At 39.5% G+C, this 22,093-nt stretch overlaps 1 protein-coding gene across 6 annotated transcripts in view; it reads right to left on the reverse strand.

Annotated features, from left to right (window-relative positions):
* CNTN5 (contactin 5) overlaps positions 1–22,093 on the reverse strand; it is a 1,008,853-nt gene that overhangs the window by 652,287 nt on the left and 334,473 nt on the right. For 2 of the 6 annotated variants that reach the window (XM_065581553.1, XM_065581552.1), the window contains exon 4: positions 10,162–10,224. The exons of the other annotated variants lie outside the window; for them this stretch is intronic. The gene's annotated coding sequence lies outside the window, so the exon portion shown is untranslated. The remainder of the gene's footprint in view (positions 1–10,161; positions 10,225–22,093) is intronic. 6 annotated transcript variants of the gene reach the window in all.

Genomic DNA, 22,093 nt, shown 5'->3' on the forward strand with positions numbered 1-22,093 from the left:
AGAACTTAATTGGGACCGTTGGCCCTCTGAACAAAGATGAGTTGCACCACGAGCCTGTTTGCACAGGAAGTGTCTGAGAAGACAGATTTCCTCCATTGTAATAATCTCATAGCTACTTGATCGTTGAAGAATTTATTTATTTATTAACCATAAGTTGATTGTTGTTAGTTTGCTCATAATACCTAATACTAGATATTTGCAAGACTAGATGTGAGGTTAGTTGTGATTGGTCATATGGTATGGTTTCTTTTCCTTGACTGGATAATCAATGAGGATGAGAGCTTAAAGAAGCTAGAGGTTTTGACTACTGTCCATGACAGGCAGGAGAAAGAGGAAAATTTTCTTCATTACTAAGCGTGGGCCCTTTAACTTAAGCTGTAGGAGTTCATGCTTTTAGCTCTGGAGATCCCCAGTGTGTCAGCCAAGAAGGAGGCATCACGCTTCCATAGATAGAAGAGCTCTAGTGCTTCCTTTCCGATTCATGTGATGTGGTAGTGATTGGTTTTAAGGCCCATTCTTTGAACACCTCTTCTACTTGGTGCTCAAGTTCCTCAGTGCAACATCTGAGGCAGCAACTAAACTTCAGAGAGCCAAAACTTCAAAAAAAAATATCAACAAAATTAAAGGGTGTTGTCCTGAAAAATCTTTAAGGACTCATATAACCACTGTTGTGATCATCTGATGAGCCAGATGAATTAGATAAATTAATATCTCTATAGGTATTCACTTGCTATAAATATTGTTCATTTTGAGACTAATACGATTCCCTGTCAGAAATTGGATCTGCAATGTTTTGTATTCTTTAGATTTACTCAGCTCAAGAAATTGGTTGGCTCAGCAGCCTGCCAGTAAACCTTTTAATTTGTAATGAGCAGATTAGCACAGAAAGCACACTTGTGCCTTTAAAACAGAGCAGAGGTGGATAGGCTAATTGATATACCTCCTCTCTCTCCCTGAGTCACTCTTTGACAAAAGCAAGCAGACAAGAATGCAGGGTACAGCTCCCAGGGCTTGTGAGTAACAATAGCCCCCAGGTTAGCATAAATTGCTGGTAAATATTACTTTACAAGTAATACGACTAGAATGGTGCAGGATGTTGTAATGCCTGAAACAAAGAAAAAAGGAATAAAAGAGTTTAGCATAAAATCACCTGTGCCGCAAAAAAATCAAGACTGTAAGCATTCCGTCTAGAAGCGGACCTTGCTACTTTGATTACCTCAAGATTAAACCGTTGTACAGAACTGTACATGAGGTGACAATTTAATACAATTTTGAGGCTGAAGCTAGTGAAGAATACAGCAGCTTTGCGGGAGCAAAGTACCAATGCTATAGGATCTACACTGACTGCATATTAGTCTACGAGTGCTTCTCTTCCAGGAATATATTTGTCACAGCTTTAGTCAACAGAGGTGCTTGAGATGGATTATTCTCTGCACAAAAGAGGGAAGATGCGAGCCAGGCATTCTCTGAGGGCCGTGGGATTCTGAAACTTGCTCCCAACACCATGATTCAAAATAATCTCAACTTGTTGACCTTTCAGGCATGCTACAAAAGCCATTGATGTAGACACAGAAGTGAAATGAGGACAGATACATGCATGGAATTAAGCAGCAGGCTGCAACTTTATTAATTATTTGTTAAGGTGCTGTAAGGGGAAAACCTCAATATTTATGAAAATATGGTCATCAATAAAAATATTATATTTTATTCTTATATTAGGTCATTACAAACTTACCTAAACCTTTATCCAATTTAAGACATACAATTATTGTTATACTCATGATGCTCAGGGAATAAAACCCATGCTTATGTATTTGGTTGTTTATTTAACAAGATGTTCAGCCTAACTAAAGAAATTGCAGGACTTTCTGCTCTATATCTCTCCAGGGACAAGTCTCAAGAGTCAGAGGAGATAACACCCTTGGCCAAAACCCCCCACACCTACCCAAGTGTGTTTATCTAGACTCTTGTGACCCTAAGCATTCCTGTATTCACACCCTATACACAACTGCAATATTTGTTCAAATATTCCTTGTAAGGTATCATTGGAAAACTAGTCATATACTGGTTATTAATATTATTGTAAAATGCATGACGTTATTAGAACATATTAAAGACAAAGACAGCCTAGGTAAGTGTGATAAACGGATCTGTCTAGACAAAGGAATGTGGGTTTACCTGAATTTATATATTAGCTAAAAACAAAGCTATCAAGCTAAACCAGTGGGGGCAGTCTTGAACCTGAACTCGAGAGACAGATAATTAATATAATTAATAACCCTGATGAAATTAACAGCATTTCTTAGAAATGGACTGAATAAAAGAAAAAGTTAAAACTCTAACTATAAAATGCTTTGAAAATGTTCTGCCACGAGACATACATACAATATGATGGGGGCTAATTTAGCTACAACAAGTCAGGAAAAAGATCTTGGAGTCATCGTGGATAGCTCTCTGAAGATGTCTGCGCAGTGTGCAGAGGCGGTCAAAAAAGCAAACAGGATGTTAAGAATCATTAAAAAGGGGATAGAGAATAAGACTGAGAATATATTATTGCCCTTATATAAATTGATGGTACGCCCACATCTCGAATACTGCGTACAGATGTGGTCTCCTCATCTGAAAAAAGATATACTGGCACTAGAAAACGTTCAGAAAAGGGCAACTACAATGATTAGGGGTTTGGAACGGGTCCCATATAAGGAGAGATTAAAGAGGCTAGGACTCTTCGGTTTGGAAAAGAGGAGACTAAGGGGGGATATGATAGAGGTATATAAAATCATGAGTGATGTGGAGAAAGTGGATAAGGAAAAGTTATTTATTTATTCCCATAATACAAGAACTAGGGGTCACCAAACTTGTGGAACTCCTTATCTGAGTAGGTTGTGAAGGCTAGGACTATAACAGCGTTTAAAAGAGAACTGGATAAATTCATGGTGGTTAAGTCCATTAATGGCTATTAGCCAGGCTGGGTAAGGAATGGTGTCCCTAGCCTCTGTTTGTCAGAGGATGGAGATGGATGGCAGGAGAGAGATCACTTGATCATTGCCTGTTGGTCCACTCCCTCTGGGGCACCTGGCATTGGCCACTGTCGGTAGACAGGATACTGGGCTAGATGGACCTGTGGTCTGACCCGGTACGGCCATTCTTATGTTCTTATGAGTACAGAGGCAATTAGAACTATGCTGCATATGCATTAAATAGATTACATATTCATGAGCTGAAGATATTACTAAAACCAATCCAAAAGGTGTGCAATGAAGGGATGACAGCAGTTAATTTCAAATCTAGCCATGCCTGAAAGAGTTGTATTTTTCTCCTTCCATTAAATTATGGAAAGAGGGGGTTACAAAAACCCTCTGAATTGTACTGTACAAGCAACTCATTCTGCACCCATCCTCAAATTTACAGCACTCCTCATAGCCTCTCATCTCCGTTCACTCTGTCTCTGAGCAAGACCGCTAAGAAAACAACTGTTATAGAGCAGAATTCAGAAAAAGAACTGTCCAGTCGAGCACTCTTTTGGCAGGGTAAGTCTATATTATGGAGGTTATGCCAACACAGACAGAAGGGATTTTTCTTTTGGTGTAGGAACACCACCTTCCTAAACAATGTTAGCTAAGTTGACAGAAACACTCTCCCATTGACATAACTCCATCTGCACTGGTGGTGGTTATGGAGGTGTACCTATGTCTGTCAGGGGTGTGGTTTTTTCACACCTCTGATCAACATACCGAGGCCAATTTAACTTTCAACTATAGAGTAGGCTTTAGACTACATATTCCTGGAAAGAAGACATAAGTTAACATTGGCAAACAGAGAGAAATAGTGGCATTTAAGTCATATTTAAGATTCTTGATATTCATTGATTTGCCTGTCTCATGACAACTCCTTGAATGATTTCTTTTGAGTAATTAACTTGGTTGCATAGGACTTACTTAAGATCACTCAACTTTACCCATGTATGAACTGTTTATATTGTCCTTGATAAATCAAACAGGATTCACCTGCCCTTTAACAAGACTATTTTGCCCACCTATAAACTCTTTTACTTATCTATGATATACTAAGAAAGGACTCTCCACTAAATTTAGGAATAAGGTAGTTTGGTCCCTGTAAGGATAGATCACCTCTCAGGTGCAATATCTAGCAAATGCTCTGTATAGAGAGATATACAGAAGAGATTGTAACTGAAGTAACCATTGCTTATTGTTTGTTTTGTGTTTTGTTTTAGTTTTTCTCTCAAAAATAGAATAGTCTTGGTTAAGAATTGTAATTATTTTGCTTGTATTTAATCACAGTGTCCTCTAAGGCATGGCAAAGAACCCCATTTGACTAAAATAGTGGCAATGCCCCTGCATTGGCATTAGGAAAGACAGTTATTAAGATTTGGCCCCTATCATTGTTTGTTTATCTAGACAATACAATTTTAGTAATTTTAGAGATTAAATTAATGGTGCTCAGCAATTTAAAACATCCCTTTCTGACCCAGAGTGTTCAGAATTTTTTTAAATATGTACCTAAATCTAGATAAAGTGAAGAGATGTTTTCCTCATTTCTAACAAACTCTTAGTCACACATTTAAATCTAGCAAGTGTCATTAGTGACCAAACATTGCTGCTTTGTAAGGCCTGCTTTGTGGGTTAGGAGGTTGTCTCAGTTCAGTTCCTAGTAGACAGATTTTCACACTGCAAAAGTGACACATACGTTTAACACTCTTGCCAGCAATCTCATCATAGGAACTACAGATTTGGTAGTGATGGCTGACACTTCTCAAGTTCTGAGGCTTGGATGCCCAAGACTCAGTGAATTTAATTGGGATTTGGGTGCCCGACTCCCTCAGACTCCTTTGGAAAAAAAATTACACTACTTTTCAAAAGTGAGTGTGGGTGCCCACCTTGAGACATCTTGACACCATCCGAGCTGCTGGTCAGCCAATGTTCCATTTGAATTCAACAGGTTTTAGTCCCTTTGCATGACAGGATTCAATATTTCCATGGCTATTGTTGAAGCTTTGATGCAGTCTTGAATTTTAACCTTTCTCTCAGATGCAATGGAATCTGTATGGAAAGTTGCTTTCTGACTGGTAGCACATAAGTCTTCAGGAGTTCAGTATAGCTCTACATGTTCCAAATGGGAGAAAAGCCTAGACATTTATTAACATGTGCTGCTGAGTCTTCTTTGTATTATTGTTTTAAAAGATGCCATTACTGTCTTTTGCTCCAACAGCTTTGTGTGACAGAGTAAGAATGATCATTTAAAATATCACTCATCCAAATTAACAGAGGGAATCAGTAATTCCAACAGAATACCTACCGTACACAAAAATCCTCCAGAAAACACGTAATTCATGGTTTGTAGCTTGTTGAGAGCTTTACTAGAAACAATGTCTTTATGGCTGTTTTGTATTAACTAAAATTGTGATATTTACTGAAATAATTAACTATGGCTACAGTGAACTGAAGGGCACAGCATTAGAAGAAGGAAAAAAAAGCATTAGCCATACCAGATATGACTATTATTCAATTTATGACAATAACTAATGCCTGATGTTTCAGGGAAGGTACTTCCTCAACCCGTATCCCCTCCCCCTCAAAAATACACACCTAGTTGATCTGAAGTGCTGCACAGGATGAAAATAATTCACTAAAGAAATTATCAGAGTCCCTATTATCTGTTGACTTCAGAGGTTAATTCCTGTAATGGGTGAATAAAGTGCTAACTCAAAGGCTGCTTGTCCACTGCCCAAGATTAGTGGAAGGGGGAAAAGATTTTGTCTCTAGCATGCTAATTCCTACCTAAAAATCAACTGTTACTTATTTCCACCACATCACCAACCAGGCTGCAACCTAAAGTTGTAGAAAGAGGAAGAGAATGCACTGAAATAAACACGCATTCCTATTTAACAACAATGTAACATATGCCCAGATGTTTCCAGTGAATCTCAGGATCAAGAGCAATGGAAAGGCTTTAAGTTGGAGGAAGCTCATTTTCTAAATGTTGTGTGATCTAAGTGAACAGCAGAATGCTTGCAGAAACACCAAGAAGTGAAAGATATTACATTTCCAATGTTTTTATTACTAATCATTTGTAGATTTCATGAGTATCCCTCTTGGGAATATGTTGTTTTCATTAAATACTAACATGCTTACAGCTCATAGGACAATTTAGATCTAATATTTAGTCAACTTAAATATTGCATTACTACTTTTTTAGAACTTGGGTCTTATTGCCAGTCATGGTAACTAAACTAGCACAATACAAACCAAGAAACATCTACAATGCCATTCATCAGCTTCAATTGGGATATCACTATTAACTCAATAATCTTCTTTATCCTAGTTTCTATTGAGTCTATAACTTTAGGATTTACTAGTGTGTCATTGCATAGCAGGGTTTGTTGCATCATTTATGGTTAGTCTGTACAACAGAAAGATCTTCTCCATTATTGAGACCAAGTATATGGAGCAGAGTGTCACTTGCAATCAAATTTATGGGATTTTCAAATCAAGACATTTAAAGCTAGATTGGAAGAAACATATTTCAAAGTACAAACAAAATACACTGTAGGGAACAATCCTGCTCTGGAAAGAAGGGTGGCCTTGATGACTAATAGTTCTTTTTCCCCGTCCTAATTTCTGTTATTCTAAAACAAGAAAAGGATTTTGCTGGCAATTTAGGGGACTCAAGAGCAACATATAGCACATCAGAATGTGCTGAAAACCTACGAGGCTGGAAGCAGATTTCGTGTTCATTCAATAAACACAGTTTTGGAGTATTTAAGTGATGTAGCTCAACAACCTCTGAGAAGGACTTGTGTTTTAGACCTGGGAGAACTAGCTTATCTTACTTTACTATTCCTCTACTAAAGAAACTGTCTAATGTATGCAAGGTCATTGCTGGTAATACTTGATTTTTCAGTGACCTTTGATGTCATTAATCATGAGGTGATGTCGACTTAAGTGTGGACACTCGCCCCAGGGTAGTGGAGATCACTCCTTCTAGAGAGACCTAGATGAGATCTCTTTACTGAACAATCTGGAGTTTTAAAGAGCTCCGCTTGTCACGTCTATATTCAGTATTTATGTGAGGCTGCTGGGGAGATATTGGGACAATGGGAACAATCCCTTCAACACACTGATGATTCATGCTTGAGTCTCCTTTTCATCAGAGCCACACATAGCTATCTCCTTGCTCTCCAAATGTCTGGTGGAGATTGAGATGTGCAATAAAGATAGCTAGCATAAATTCCAGAAAGAAAAGGTGGAGATGACGTTGATTGACAAAGAGAGCTATTTAAGCTTTTGGCAAAGTGTAACTGCTAACTCAGTTGAGGGTGTTTCTCAGCCTCTTGTCAGAGCGTTTTACAATTAGAGGGTCTAACTAGATTAATCACTGCTTCTGGATTTTCAGACTGCATCATGGCCCAAAGCACCTTTCTTCCCTACAAGGATGGAAATCTCATCAAAGACGTCCTTGTCATTATTGTCTCCAGACTAGACTACAGCACTGCTCTCTCCCCTAGGCTCATTCTGAAAGCACTCAAAAGCTTTTGTCCCACTTCCAAGTGAGGTAAACAGTTGAGCGTTTCACACCTCCCAGGCCATTTCTGGATGAAGTTTGAAGTTCTAGTTACTATCTATAAAGCCCCACATAGTTAGTCCAATGTTACTCCAGGAGCTGCTTCTTTCCCTCTGCTCTACTATGTGGTCATGAGGAATGCTTCAGCTACCTGTGGGATCTAGTGGCAGCACCTTTTTAAGTGATGGGGCCTCATGTCTCAGCGGAACATGAATCTGATCACTTTATAATGCACTGCAAAACGTCTCTTTGAGCACTCTGTAGACAATAGACTCTTTGGCTTTTAATCTACAGAATCACATTTTTCTCAGTTTCTGCCTTTAGAAGTTGTGCCATTATGAGACTATATCTGCTAATTATGGGTCCAAACAAGACTGTTTCTATTGACTAAAGGGGGTTGGGTCTCCAAAACAGGTACTGTTATTTACTTACAATTAAAAAAATCATTCAAAATGTACCTAGAAAATGCTCTGATACCTGCTTTATAAATATGTATGATAAAATAAAGAATTCCCTTAAGCTTCTCTCTCATTGATTGTTCTACTTTTCAGCACTTATATATGCTCTGTCTGTGTGTCTCTTTTTTATCACCATCTCCTTTGAGTGGAAAGGACTAAAACAGTCTCAACACAAAGTTTAAAAATTAACACATATATAAGAAGTTAGAAGATATCACAATCAATTATTTCACTTGGATAATAGTGCCACAATTGTGCTATATTTCAAATATGAATGAGAAGTAGTGATTTAAAAACAAACACACTGAACATATTTTGGACAGTTACTTACTTACCCAGAACTTCTTTCCTTTTGTTCTCCTGTATTTCACATTCTTATTGTGTCTAAGTCAGTTGACCCACAAAACCCCACATGATCTGGGGACTTTAGTTTGAATTTGACACAGATTAAATATTTATAAATTAATAATTCTTAGTCCTGTCAAAATATGAAGTCACATCCTTTTGTATTCTGTTCAGATTCCTATTTTTTGGCTGTCAGCTGTGGCTAAATTTCTGCCAAAATGATATCAGCGTGTACTCAAGGCTTCCCATAATAAGAGATATCCAGTTTACATTTGACAAAATAAAATATCAGTATAGCACAATTCTTCATGCTAGTGTTCTCAACAATATAACACACTTCCTATCTGCAGTTGGGCAGAGCACAAGAGAAGAGTGCAACATTTCTCCCCACTCTTCGACTATCACACAATTCACCTCAGCTAGCGTAGGATTAAGGGTAAAGCTGTAACCATATTTTAGTCTTGTACCTTTTTCTGAAGAAATTCAGACAATACTGTTTCACTTACTCACTTTCATTTCTGCTATCAAAGCTGTACTTGCATTCTGCTAAGGGAGGCCCATCTACGCACACCTCATTTCAAGCATAATTTATTAATGGTTAATTTTGAAAATGTAGAAGTGCTAGTAGCATTTATAATTAAACACTAGTATTATTGTCAAGATGCTAAGGTCCTTACTTAGATTTTACTCAGAAACAGAGCGATTAGCTATGATTATAGCAGTGCTCCACTAGCAACAAATCACCTTTATGCTGGGACTGAACAAAAACACAAGTCCCTGCCCCAAAGAGTTTACAGTGTGATTTAAAGCAGAAAAATGTAACAGCAATTTGGAGAGTAGGACAGGGAGGACAGACAAGTGGAACAAGATCATATAACTATCAAAGACTGAGTAAAAATGGAGGGCAACATTTTGAGGTCTCATGGTACTCTGGCAATAGTCTAGTGAGAAAAATGGCACCCTGTAAATACGCATTTTGTATTTGACTTAATATGGCATGTGCATATTTTCTACAAGTAGAATACATAACATGCACATTGCCATACAAGAGTCAAACAGTGGTCCATCTAGTCCCGTGGTCAGCACCAGATGCTTAAGAGGAAGTTTCAAGAAATCCCTGCAATGGCCATAAGAACTACCATCCTGGGTCAGGCCAATGGTCCATCTAGCCCAGTATCTGCTCTCTGATAGTGGCCAGTACCACAGCTTCAGTGGGTATTTAAGAAACAGGGCAATTTTGGAGAGATCCGCCCCATCTTCCCTTCACAGCTTCTGGCAGTCAGAGGTTAGAGTCACCCCAAGCAAGGGGTTGCATCCTTGACCATCTTGGCTAACAGCCATTGATGGACCTACCCTCCTTATTCAGTCGCTATGCTCTCTCGCTCTGCCATGGGCTCTCTCTGCTTGAGAAGGCCAATTAACAGGGAAGTTTCTTCATAACCCCAGCCAGTTAGTGTTTGGTTGTAGGATTAGCCACTAAAATTATGTACTAGTTTCATGCCAACAGGATTTTCAGCATAGCAATGCTTTTGTATTGGTTCTATTTTCACATAGCAACTGAGTAATTTTCTATTAAGCCCCTTTGCGAAAATGAAGCTGACATACTGTAGCTTGCTTAATGCTGCAGACTCAAACCACATGTGTTAGATCTTCCCTTTCATCATTAAGAAACCAATATATTCCAATGACAGATTTTCTAAGAAAAAGAAATCATAAAAAAAGTTTTGTAGTACATTCATGTCAATTAAGAAAGAAATAATAATTCAAACTCACATACCTCCTATAAAAATCAGCTCTTTAAATTGTTCAAGGTGTTCTTTGCTTCAGTGGTTTTTGGCACCTGTTGCATGGGAATACACTTTTTATAACAAGGATAACAAAAATAAACAGAGCTGTTGCACATAATTTGTTTCATGCCTCTCCTAGCAGTGAGTATATTCTGATAAATGCCATTTCATGAAGAGAAATCGCCAAAAATGGGAAACCGTCTTCTCAAAGCATCACTGTGCCAGTTCAAGAACAATATATTTGTCACATGAAACTTCATAGCATGTTTCCAAACAGGCTGATGAAATTTCAGCATGCAGTGTCTTATCAAAGCAACATGAAAACAGACTCCTTGCACCTTTTCCATATCTACTTTCTATATAAAATCATGAGTGATGTGGAGAAAGTGGATAAGGAAAAGTTATTTACTTATTCCCATAATACAAGAACTAGGGGCCACCAAATGAAATTAATAGGCAGCAGGTTTAAAACAAATGCAAGGAAGTTCTTCACGCAGCGCACAGTCAACTTGTGGAACTCCTTACCTGAGGAGGTTGTGAAGGCTGGGACTATAACAGCGTTTAAAAGAGAACTGGATAAATTCATGGTGGTTAAGTCCATTAATGGCTATTAGCCAGGCTGGGTAAGGAATGGTGTCCCTAGCCTCTGTTTGTCAGAGGATGGAGATGGATGGCAGGAGAGAGATCACTTGATCATTGCCTGTTGGTCCACTCCCTCTGGGGCACCTGGCATTGGCCACTGTCGGTAGACAGGATATTGGGCTAGATGGACCTTTGGTCTGACCCGGTACGGCCGTTCTTATGTTCTTATGTACTGCCATGTCCACCCTCATCATAAATTACTTAGTTTTATTTGTGATATAAAATACAACATAGGACACTGGTGCATACAATAAAAAAACCTCTGAATTTGCACTGAGTAGGCTAAAGTTGATTTACTGTGCCAGCCTGTGCATGGATTATTCGAGGCAGTTCTATATGCTTGAAACATCCAGAGCTTTACTTTCTAAAGAATGAAGAATAGCTGCTCTCCACTGAGATGCACTCGCTATTAAATACAGGAGTGAAATGACACCACAGACAGTCTGTTGATATCTTCCCAGCAAAGTTAAATAAAGACATGCCACATGTATTGTACATTTCCTACTCTTACCTTATGATTTACTTTAAAATTACTGCATAAAATAAAGTGGGCCACCCTTTAAAAATTGTGTGTTGGGGGGTTTGCCTATTTTTATCTATCCCATAATCTTTACAAAACTCAAAGACAAATTGTGACATACTGTAACTCATGTAACCCTCTGAACCCCCATATTCACCACTATTATATGATTATGTTTTGTACAAACTATACCTTTTGAGATATCATTTGAAAAGTCACAATCTGTTGAACACTAATATCCTGTTGCAATGTATGATTCTTCATTGTCTATGAAGTTGTGAGATTTTGCTAAGTTTGTTACTGACATGTTGTGAGTCTGAGAAATGCCTATAGTCTAGCTCCTCAGAGATAGAAAAGAGTGACCAGCACCCAGCCAGGTGTTAAGCAACCATCACCAGCTATTCTCCATCAGGGGAGTTGTAAATAAAGACAGTTGCTCGAGCACATACCCTATGTGGGATGCCTAACCCCATGACACAGCAAAGATTATTCCAGAACCTGGAGAAAAGTATAAATAGGGGACAGTGACATCATCACTTTGTCTGCCATCTGAAAAAGTGGGTTTTTAACCCACAAAATCTTATGACCAAATAAATCTGTTAGTCCTTAAGGTGCCACCGGACTCCTCGTTGTTCCCTACATACAGTTCATGAATGGCTTGAGCGAGCCTTCATGTAACTTGGCAGGGTGTGCCTCTGCATGCTGATGGCTGAGTAACAAAGCCTGGAAGGGCTTGCTGTTCACTACCTTAGCAGTATAGGAAACAGCCTGGGCAGGAGAGTTAAATGGGACACAGAGGTTCCACAGTCCAGATTGCACCCAAGGGCACATCACACAAATACCACTCAATAGCAAGATTTACATGGATGACTCCCCCGTATTGCTAGTGGAAGATACAACCATAGAATCACAGATGTGTAGGAGTGGAAGGAAACTTAATAGGTCATCTATTCCTGTCTCCTGCATTCAAGGCAGGACTAAGTAATAGTTCCTGACAGTTGTTTGTCTAACCTATTCTTAAAAACATCCAATGACAGATTCCAAAACCTCTCTAGGCAATTTGTTCAAATGCTTACCTACACTGACAATTAGGAAGTTTTTCCTAATGTCCAACCTAAATCTCCCTTGTTGCAATTTAAGCCCATTGCTTCTTGTCCTATCCTCAGAGGCTAATGAGAATCATTTTTCACCCTCCTCCTTGTAACAACCTTTTACTATACTGGAAAATTTATGTCCCCCCTCAGTCTTCTCTTCCCCAGACTAAACAAACCCATTTTTTTCCAATCTTTCCTCATAGGTCATGGTTTATGATTTTTCTTGCTCTCCTCTGGACTTTCTCCAGTTTGTCCACATCTTTTCTGAAATGTGACTCCCACAACTGGATGAAATACCCCGGTTGAGGTCGTATCGGCACAGAGTAGAGTGGAAGAATTCTCCTTTCTTGCTTACAGCATTGCTGATGATACATCACAGTCTTACCCTGTTGACTCATATTTAGCTAGTGATACCTCTAGCTCCCTTTCTGCAGTACGCCTTCCTAGGCAAGAATTTCCCATTTTGTATGTGTGCAATTGATTGTTCCTTCCTAAGTAGAGTACGTAGCATTTCTCCTTATTGAATTTCATTCTGTTTACTTCAGACCATTTCTGTAGTTTGTCCAGACCATTTTGAATGTTAATCCTATCCTCCAAAGCACTTGCAACCCCTCCCAGTTTAGCATCGTCCACAAACTTTATAATTGTACTCTCTCTGTCATTATTTAAATCATTTATGAAGCTATTGAACAGAACTGGACCCAGGAGCGATCCCTATGGGACCTCATTTGATATGCCCTTCCAATTTGACTGTGAGATATTAATATTAATCCCTGAACAGTGATCTCAGTACAAAGATTACTTTATCAGCTATGGGCTATTTTAACGGGATACGGCTTTCCGCTGCATACCTCTTCAGGCTCAGGAGGATCCTGTATTATAACTACCACTTTTTAAAAGCCTGTTAAATTAGGAATAGAAAAATATACACATTAGCCTCCTGTGAACTTCACTCATTGTCAAAAGCAAAATCTTCTTTACAACACACACACGTACAATGATGAAAATGTTAGCAATCAACTACTACCCTGTGTAATTATGCATTTATTTTAGAAGTTGTTAGAATGACAGGAGAGCTTATCAGGGACAAAAAGTAATTAATCCTGAACTCTAATACAGGCAGATCATCAACAGGTGAAAGGAAATATTCACAAATAACCTCCAATAACATTATATAATAAAATAACCCAGAGACCCACTTTAGAGGAAAACAAAAAGAAAAAAAAAAACCTCACAAAAGCTACTAAATTCATTTGATGACCATGAACAACAGGCAACAAAAATATCCAAATTGACATTGATTTTCACAAAGGGAAACTAACTTCAAAGTCTGCAATTAGAAACTCCATTGTTCAAATAACAAAATATGTCAATGACACAAAAACCTTTCTTGTTCTCCTGGGAAAGACAAGTAAACAGCCACAAGCTTTAACATATTTAACAGCGGGTTATTTTTATGTAATGACTTCATTTGAAATATCACTGTGAACATTAAAATAGAGACAAGTTCTCTTTATTAATTCTCCTTTTTCAAATTTCTCTTCATGCTTTCCCCCTTATTTTTTTACCCTGCCAGTGATTTCTGCCTCTCACTGATTTGATTGCTCTGATGACCTCAATCAAAAGGCAATTACCCAGTGAGGGTGGAAGGTAATTATTCCCATCAAGGAGAGATTGAGCGCACCTGAATAGACAGCTGTAGTTCTTCCATGGATTACATTATTACTATAGAAAGTGCCTCTCTTCATTTGTGCTGCATTGTCAAATTTATGATAAAATGTTGATTTGTTTGTAGGACAACTATTTTTCCCAGCCACATAAATCTCCCTCCTCCTGCTCCCTTACCAAAAATCCCATCCAAAGAGGGTACAATAGACAACAGTAAATTGTTTGTTGTTTTGGTCTTTCCATTTGACATTTGTTGGCATGCAACCATCTGAAGAGCAGTGGCTATGGCATAAAAAGCAGGAAAGAGGAAACAAACTTCAGACATAATGAAATATAATTCACAGAAGTAGAACTAAAATCATGGACATTGCAATTTGTTTGCCTGACTGCTAAGCTTTAAAGCATGATGCAAAAAGAGTAAAACAACAACAAATGTAAAAGGAAGCTTGATAGGATTAATTTCTTTTATCATAGACAATATGGTTAATAATTATAGTTCTATGTATCTTGTATTTCTGATGTAAAACAAACCATGGACCTGCATGCAATGGAGGAGAATGATAAACACTGAGCTTATTTGCTCTACTGCAAAACAAGTACACTTATGGCAAATAAATACTTTAGAAACGGAGAGTTGGTATTTCATTGGTTCCTTCAGAATCTTAGAATATGTACCATCTGGTTCTGCTGACTCTCTGCTCTTTAATCTACCAGTTCTCTACCATCAACTCCTTTTGTGACACCCAACTCTTGACAATAACTCAGCCTTATAACCTGAAAAGTGTAGATCTGGTGTAGGTATCTTCTGAAAATCCTTTGTAATGAAGTTCAATGTAAAGAAATAATTTAGGTTCTCTGCAGTGTCTGTAACCTAATCAGTAACTCCCTCTACTCCCTGTAGTTCATGGAAATTTCTTTCTTACATATTTGAGTGAGAAAGGGTGAGCTACTTACTCTTTTAATTCCCCTCTTAGTGTTTCCAATTTCCATTTCCAATTTACCTTCCATAATTCTCTTGCCTCCTTTCTATTGGTTTTACTACAGCAGGAAACCCAACTTCTGAAGGATAGTCATTTGGCTCAAACAGCATTTTCATATTTTATTTCTTGTGTTCCTATCTTCCTTCTTTAGGAATACATATACCTTGTATGACTCTTATGATATTTTTCTGTAAACTCCAGGCTGAAACTCCATGCATGCCTGCCCACACACACACACACACACAATTAATATTATTTCATACAATGCATATTCTGACTAGCTTTATTCCTTTTAAAGCCAACTTTCTCAAGCTTCATGTCTCCATGCTATTTTGGTACCTTTCCTGAGGATGTTGATATTAATTATAGCATGGTCATTATAACAGAATGGCTCAACTTATTTTGGACAAGGTTGAGAAGAGTAACTCCTTGTGTGGTCTACAACTAGTAAGTCCATTTAAGGTGCAGAGAAATTGCTCCTCTTCCCATTGTGACATTTGGCCAGTTTATATACAGGTAGTCACTCATTACTACCGTAGATTTAGATTTAGTTGCCTTTTTATCCCTCTGAAGATTATGCATCAGATCTCTTAGGTTCAAAGATTTAACAGAACTATGATCTCCTCTTTTACAATCTATTCTACAAGAATACTGCTCTATCATTTTCAAACTTCTTATAAAAAAAGCTCTGAATACAAACTGAGCTAATAAGTACAAATCTCTAGTACCAGACTTCTCACCTGAAGGGCATCACATTTTCTTTTTTCAGCAACTAATACCAAAATTGCAAAAAGCAACACATATTGAACATATTTTGCATCTCATTTCCATAATCAAGCTTCACTTCCCTGGATCTATGCTTATTGTTGACCTTATATATAATACCTGGTTATTTTAGTTTCATTTCTTTTCTCCATTACCACTCTGAACTGCTGCAGCATTCTACAATAGATTTAGGCTATTACACTGTTAAAATGCATGTTTGCATACAAAACACAAACCTCCTTTTCATATGAAAATAAAACCAATAGGATTATAAACATCTTAAGTTAATTACTCACATATTTTCCTTTTTAATTTTCGGGATTTCTTTTACACACAGTTGACACAAACACTTTGATGTTATTTTTGTATTGGACAGGCTCGTGTATGTATGTGTACTCCATACTTTTAAGTATCTTTATGCCCATAACAAACACTATGACCAAAACTAGCCCTAGATAAGTTGCTAGAGCACCCTTTAGCTGTTATGTTTTGATAGAGCTGACTCAGTTATGTTCTTCATCTCTTCTGTTTTTAGAAATATTTATTTAAAAAAAAACCCTCTGTAGCTTGCCTATTGGGGATTTGCTCTTTGCTTGGCTTTTCCAGGAAACATTGGTGCAAATTGGCTTACAATCAGAGGAGTTGATAGAAATAGCTGCTGTTGCAAATGTTATGTTCTCCCTTTGAGAAATGGTGCTGTAAGAATTTAACAACTGGAAGCAAACAGACAAGTCTTGCCCTGGGTTTCTACTTAATCCTGCATTGCACTAATTCACAAAGCTGAATATTCAATTTGCTTGTACAGTCCACTAATCCAGGTGTCTTGGGTAATATGTACAACTAAATTAGTCATGGTCAACCTGTACTGATTATGGTTACAGATGAATCCCTTCTGAAGCACCCCGAGTTTGTTAATAAATCCAGTGAAGCATGCCCCCTTGCAGAGACGAGTTTAAGGGTGGATCTGAATAAGATGCCTTACAGGAAAGAATACATTATATACTTGCACCACACTGATTATTTATATAGCAAAAAACAACTGATAAGAACTTTCCATAGAACTTTGCCATATACAACGTTAAATTATGATGTAACCACTCACACTGTGTGCCGCACAAAAGATTTAATTGTACCTTTAAAGAGTCTGTGTAGCGGGGTGGTTTCCCTGCTCCTGCCCTGATGGGTTTAAAACAGCCCTGGAGGAGGGCTGTGGAAGGGCAAGATGCCTAGGCTGATTGGGAGGAAGCAGGCTCAGCTGGGGAGCTTTACCAGACACCTAGATTGGGAGCAGGGCTGGGGAAGGGCCAGAGGAGCTGGGAGCTCCGGCCTAGGAAAGCCCCAGGCTGCAGGCTTGGCAAAGTCTAGTAGGTGTAGGGTTGCAGGGGGCAACCCATGGGAGACAGAGGCAGCAGGTCCGAACCCCTTTGCCTGTGATGAGTGGCTGATACTGCAGTCTGCCCTAGTGAACGGGGGCTAGATGGAGACTGGACAGTAGCCAAGACTGAGGCGAAGTGGGGATAGTGGGTGAGGGTTCCCCAGGGAGAGGAGACCCTAAGACTGAGGGGTTACTGCCAGGGGGCAGCACCCCAGGTACAAGGGCACCGGGGTCCTGGGAGGGACATGGGGCCACAGGTAAGGCGGATCACCAGCCTGAAGGGGGCGCTCCAGACACTGGAAGAGCTAATTCCCGGAAGTAACCAGCAGGAGGCGCCACAGGGGTGAGTCCCACTCCTCTACAGTCACATAACGATATATATTTTTAACAGAAGTGCCAACAGTGTAGAATTATGTTTAGGTCATATTGGCATAGCAGAAACATACAAAGGCTCAGAAATCATTCACATTTGTAACATGTTAATAGAAAAAGCGGTCAACATGATTAAATTATGCTATCAAATGACAAAACTCAAATTACACTTTTGAGATGGTTGGTTTCATTTTCTAATCACTACCAGCTAACCAGCACTAAATGAAGAAAGTGTTGCCCAGAAAAGAAAAAGAGTATAAGTCAGCTCAGTAGAATTTGTAGCTCTTAATAACAAGAAAGAAATGTGGAATTTCTACTGTGATTCCGATTACCATGCTTGTTCTTTTGGGACTCTCTAATATTAGACTGTTAAAGCACAGGGCACTGTGCTGCATATTCATTGGTTTTCTAATAATAAACAGTGAAGAATGACTATAAATGTCTATTGCGGAAGTGGGTGAGAGATGGATATAATGAACGCACAGAGGGGGTACATTTTAAAGGCAGTGTGTGGCTATGGTACGCACAAGACCAATTATGCAAGTAATGCACACATCACTCATGCACTGTTTTGCAAATCAGCAAGCCTCTTAAAGTTCCTTCTAATGAGAACTTTGCTGATTGTTACCCAGGGAGGGGATTTCAGTGGTGGATTTTGAAAACATATTTTATAGCTTTTTTTCCCCCTGCACTGGAAGCTGAAGTATTTCTAAAATAAATTGTACAGAGCAAGTACCAAACAGCAGCAACAATACAAGCCTTGGCATTTGTTTGGCAACATATCCTACCCTTTCTGGATGGACCAGTTCCATTGAGTGAGGAGTTTCCATGCCCATTCCAGTCTGGCCATCTGGGCTGGGAGGCTTGCTCCCAGCTGCAGGGTAGACATACCCTTAGTCTCACTCCCGAAACAGTTTACAAGGCAGCCAGAACACATCAAGTGGGAAGATGGACTTTGTGCACCAGACACCTATCCAATAAGAACTAGACTGAAAACAACTTATTTCCTAGTGGTACCAAGCACTCATTTTGGTTACTACTGATCACGCTGGATGTGAACTCACTCATCTAGAAATGAGCCAGCCAGGCTCCTACAACTGATTTATTTTTATTTGTACTGTTCTTCAGTCTCAAAACTGATTTTAACCATATCTTTCATAGTGGTTCACCAATTAAGCACTAGTGATCAGTATACACTTTTTTTCATAGGGACAAAACGAAGTTTCTGATTTTTCCAATTTTTCCACACTCCTTTGTCTTCAAAATTATTTTTATTTCTTATTTTACACAATTTCTGCTAGAAGCATCTTCTACAGTCATGACCAATGGCACAATTAGTTTTCATAAAGCAAATACAATATTTATTCAGCTGAATGTGCAACTGTGAGAATTTCATTTAAGAGCTGACTGGTTTGCATTAGTGATGGGTGACCATCAAAATGTTTGAAGTTCACTCCAATCTGATAAAGCAAAGAAAGAAAAATAAATACATACCGAGTCATGATCCTCCCTCCCAGAGAAACAGAGCAAGAATGACATCTTTTTATTTTGAAGTTTGGTGTTCTATAATTTTGATGATAGGTACGAAATAAAAAACTGAAAGAGATTAGATAGTTGCTTATAGTATCTGACTTTTTAGCAATGTGAACCTCATTCATCTGCAAAAATCAGCTGGAAACCTAGTGGATTTTTTTTATACTTTTGGCATCTAATTCTGACAGAAAAAAATAAAAACTGCCATTTTGCCATGTTTTGACTTTTCTGCTTCCAGCCCCATTTGGAGAAAATGAAGAAGAATAATGAAAAACAATAATTACTTTGAACCTCAAATGGTTTTAAGTTCTGAATTATTTGTTTGAGTTTTAAGGTGAAGGTTTCAGTTATTTATTTAATCCACATCTTAGAGATTGAGGGAGTTAGCTAGCTGTGAGTACCTCTGGGGCACTTCTGTCCTATTACTTTGGGGGGTAAAAGAGGAGCACTTCCTGCGCTAGGACCTTGCCATCAAGTCCGGTAGGACTCTGGGTTGGTTATTGTGTTTCCTGGGTTTTGAAATCTAGGCTTGGTTGCTGATTGTCTGGAGTAGGTTGAGCTGCAGTTGAATGAGTTAGCATCTGCTTTCTAGCAGGGCTTTTTGAAGGATTTTAGCAGGGCTCTTTGGAAGGAGAGCAGTGCAGTTTTTGTGATTAGAGGCAGTTGAATGAGATGGGTTGAGTCACCCATTCCAGCTATGTGTGAAGCCCAGGCTCTTAAAAACATGTAGTCTGCCAGTGGCTGGTAAGACTCATGGCTGGTGAGGCAAAGGCAGCTGGGAGACTAAGGAAGTCAGTCAGCTGAGTTTTACAGTGGAAGAAGGCAAGGAAGCAAGGGTTCTGTGCTGTTCTCCCTCCTCCCCCGGCGTTCCTTAACTTGCTGGTACTCAAAAGGAAAGACCCACCATGGGAGGAAAATGGCCTGTTGCCAACACCATTGCTAGCTCTTCTTCTGCCTGCACCAGTGGGGCTCCTTGCTGGACAGGCATTCTTACCATGCAAGCTTCCACTCAGGCCCAGGTCTTGACTTGCTGGGAATGTGGCCTGCAGGTCCCCACTGATGAAAGCCAGACAGGAGGAACCACAGGTGAGAGAGGTGTCTGTTGGTTAAGACCCTAAGGAAGCAGGTAAGAAAGCTACTGGACGAGGTGGATCATCTGTGTAGCATCCAGGAGCACAAGTTCTTCATCACCATTTGTGATGGAGGATGCTAGCCAATTACAGTGGCACCACAAAAGGATGGAAAACCAGTTGCTTGACAGGGAGGAGATTGCCTGCTCACCACCTCGGGCAGTAGACAGTGCACCACATTCCACCCAGGTCCCACATCCATCGAGGTCAAGAACCAGTATTCTGTACTGGCAACAGGAGGTGAGGAGCAGAACCCAATGGCTGAGGAGGAAGAGCCACCTGCATCTAAGGCTGGCAAGCTCATACTCATCACACCCAAGAGGCGAAGGCATAGGATTCAAGGGGTCAGAAACTCCTTTCTGAGGAGGCATCCACCTGCCAACCCGACATGATATCCCAAGAACTACACTGCCTGCCTGAAGCGCACTTCTGAGACATTATGGAAAGGTTGCTGAGGCTCATCAGTGCCTGTGACCGCAACCGCATGCTGCCCATCCAAGTGGGCACTCATAATACCACCAAGTCTGACCCTGAGCAGATCAGTAGTGAGTAATGAGAGCCAGGGTGATGCAGTCAGGGGTACAGGTTGTGTTCTTGTTCATTGTCCTGGTTCAGGGTAAGGGCCCAGGCAGGGAATCTCACATCCTGGGGATGAATGCATCGCTGTATAGATGGTGCCAATGGGAGGGCCCCAGCTTTCTCAACAATGGGGTGCTGTTCTCAGAAGAAAACTGTATTGGAACGGATGAATACCATGTTCTGAAATGGTGCAATACGGTATTGCATCTCTTCCTGTGGGGAATGACTCAGCAAAATCCCATAGAGATACATTGTAGCCCATAGGGATACATGGGACTTCCTGTCGCATGTAGGTACATGTGACTGGGCAGAGCAAATTAGCAGCATTAATGGAACCCTGCAAAGAAAGAGCTGCCTAAAAAGGAGCTACTTGAGCAGCAGCACAGCAGCAGCAACTGAAGGATTCTAGGGTTGCCCCAAGCAACGGCTGTTTCTGCTACCCAGCCATTAGGGGGCCATGCCAGGAGCCAAATGGGCTTTTGCCTCTCCTCCCTAAGGAGAGCACTTTACCTCAGGAGAGACCAGCAGGAGCTTTCACCTGTCAAGCAGCCGGCTCTCTTCAGCAACGGCTTCCAGCTTCAACAGACCAGCCTCTCTTGTCTTTGACAGAGCAGAAGGACATTTTCTGACGAATCGAGGGATTGTGGTACCTGTGTAAATCTGATTTTCTTTCTATTTACTATCAAGGAATGCCTGGGTTTTGCTTGTAGATAAAGCCGGATGCCTGTGGTCTGAATGAGATTTTCCCCTACCCATTCAATAACTGCCTGATCAGCACTTATTGGATGTTAGTGTAAACAGTTACGAATTAAATTTTAAATGTCATCGGTTATATTGATGTATTAAATGTATGCCTAATGATAAATGTTAAATTATTATTGTTATGTTTATAGAGTGATAAGTATATGGTTATCTTTTATTTACCACCACCGCTTCATTCTTGTAACTGTAACCCTTCTTATATCTATCTCTTCTCTTTTATTGTAACCACTCACTTCTAAATAAATATTATTTCTGTTTTTGAAGCATTATTGCTTGGGTGCCTATTCTCAATCAGAGGGCTGTATCCGTGTCCTTTCAAGAATCGGCAAGACTAGCTTGCTCTGGGAAACTCTCTATATATCAGAGACAAGCACCCTGGTAATATCCTGGAAATTCCTTTAGGGCAGGCCACAACTTTGGTTACCACTTTAGATAAATGAAAGGTTAGGGTTTTAAATTAAAAGCAGTGTTTTTAGGATCACTAGATCCAAATCTTCTGGTA

This window comes from Chrysemys picta, chromosome 1, assembly GCF_011386835.1.
Source record: "Chrysemys picta bellii isolate R12L10 chromosome 1, ASM1138683v2, whole genome shotgun sequence".
Classification (NCBI taxonomy): domain Eukaryota; kingdom Metazoa; phylum Chordata; order Testudines; family Emydidae; genus Chrysemys; species Chrysemys picta.